Raw genomic sequence first — 2,500 nt, 5'->3', positions numbered from 1 at the left:
TTGGTTCATTTATATTTTGTCGCAGCGACCTGTTGCCGGAAGTGTACACACGATGCGACAACTCTGCTTTCGGTAATTTTGTCGCTGCGATAAGTCGCACGAATTCAAACTGGTTTGAATTCGTGCGACTGATCGCGGCGACAAAGTTTTGCTGCAGCGACAATGATTTTCATAAAAATAACCGTGTCACACAAGGCGAATTGTTGCGGCGACTTATCCCCGCGACGTGTCGCAGCGGCTTCTCGCCTAGTGTGTCCCGGCCTTAAGAGTTAGATTGGTCAGTAAAAAGAAACGATGAACTCTAGTACGAAGGGCCTTTCTTACTACTGTCCTACATTGTTGATATTAACCCATGTAAAAGTAAAGTTCACATTAACTATATCAGCAGTTGGGGTGAAATCTCAACTCAGTGTTTTTTCAGGAATATCACAACTGCAAGCATAACCGTATAACAAGTAAAACACAGACATAGAAATAATGTGTACCAACTTTTATTATTCCACTATTACGCCATTTTACCATATTTCGTCAAGAGAACGCGCAAAATATGAGACGGTAATACACTGTAGTTTCCCGGTTTGACTGGTTTAGAACAGAGAAAATACGGACGGAACGGCTAACTGAATGCTGTATCCAATTCAAACCCTTAATTTTTGGGAATGAAACGTTTTCTTCGAGGTATTTGCGTATCATTTAAATGTGAATGCTACTGATTATAATGCAAATACAATACACAAAGAATCTTTACCTCGGGAGATTTGAATTGGGTACAACATTGAATTAGCCCGGCGATTTGGTCTTTTGTTTGTTTTCCCCCAAAACTTGGTTTAAAAATAGACACTTTCCTGACGCTGATGGGGATAAACCTGATACCTCTTGGGTAACCGTTTTTGGTTGCGCTCATTTGTTCCCGTGAAAGACTGGATGATTGACATGAAATTAAATGAATGTACATTTGAAGTGCAGGTTATAAACGAATGAGAGCGATGATAGGCTGTTCGGGAACCGGAACTCCCGCTCCTCCCGGACACCATCGGGAATTGGAACAAGCGGCCGTTAGTAGAGCTGTCCGCTTAAGAGAATTACTCCCATAACGTGTCACTACAAATACATGTTAGACTCTTGTTAATGTCAAACGAACGGATAGCTTGCTTTCCCGCGGACAAATGGAGATTTCACAAACCGACCCCATTGTTCTGTTGCTTGGTCAAAGGTCATAGTTTTGTTTGAATTGCAAATTAAGACAATTTCCATTGCCAAGAGTCAATTATTATACGTAGGGTGTCCGCTTAAGAGAGAGAGCGTAAACAAAAGAAAAATCCAATTTTAGTTTTCAAAAGTGTCCGCGTCCGTTTACGAGAGAGTGTCCGCATACGGGAAGGTGTAAATACAGAGTCTGGCTGGAAGGTGAAATGGGAATTGAAAAAGGTGTCTGTGAGTAGGGCTATCCGCATACGGGAGTGGCCGTTAGGTGAGAGTTGACTGTATTTAAAAAAAAGTAGCAGTGCCGTTAGAGTGGGTCACTCGGTCTGTCATATTTATTTCGCTTCGCCTATTGAAACTCTCGAGAAGTATAGGAATGAGAGAAGCCTGTCAATACATCGAAGCATATGTTCTACAAATACCTATTTTACCTTCAAATGCCGCTGCTTAAAATTTCAAATTCCGTTTTCCGTGAATCTTCCAGTGCTTGTGTTACATGTGAACCTCGGCAGTTCCTGGTACTAGCTTTAAAACAACTGGTTCTGGTTAACCCAATTTATTACCACGACTCACCAGTGCGAAGATTGTTTACATTAACACGAAGGTAGATAGCTTTGGATTTTTCAACAATATATCGCTTTAATCTAACCCCAAATCATTCAGATAGTCAAACCTTCATATTTATGACCCATTTCCTTCGCTTTTGCGTTTGTCAGCATTATGATTTGCGATACTTCAGGTTCACATTTTTACATCTCATAGATGTAGACGTAGATTTTCAATTACAAACTCTGTTTTGATTGGCCACTCTAGCTCACTGTGTAAATAAATTTCTAGTTTCTAAAGAAACTGTGGTGTCTCGTCGGTGGGAGAGTGAAACAAGACAATTTGGTTTTATCAAACGTGTTGATAAAGGTCGAATTACCACCGTGAACGATTTGGAAAGCTGACCATTCGAGCTTTAGCCCTTCGTCAGAGCGAATAGAGGAATTGTGGGTGGTGTTGGTTTTTATGCGGGTGTGGAAGAGCTTTGCCATTGGTGGAAATATGATAACATCAATTTGTGAATAAATAAATGGCATCTGAGGCTTTCATTGATTCCGTGAGGATAGAGTGTACTTAGTTGAAAGATGATTTTTTTCTTCCAGATTCTTACGGCTTTCTGTGTTTCCGTGGTGTAAGGATAGGCCGCAAATTGTCATGCTGTGGTGAGAGTGATTAGGAAGATTAAAATGGCGCGCAACGCACTGGTTTTGATGCATCTATGTGGTTTTTTTCTACATCTCGTAGGTGTTCG

This window comes from Montipora capricornis, chromosome 4 (genome assembly GCF_036669925.1).
Source record: "Montipora capricornis isolate CH-2021 chromosome 4, ASM3666992v2, whole genome shotgun sequence".
In the NCBI taxonomy this organism is placed as follows: Eukaryota; Metazoa; Cnidaria; class Anthozoa; order Scleractinia; family Acroporidae; genus Montipora; species Montipora capricornis.
Note: the sequence above shows the minus strand (reverse complement) of the source record.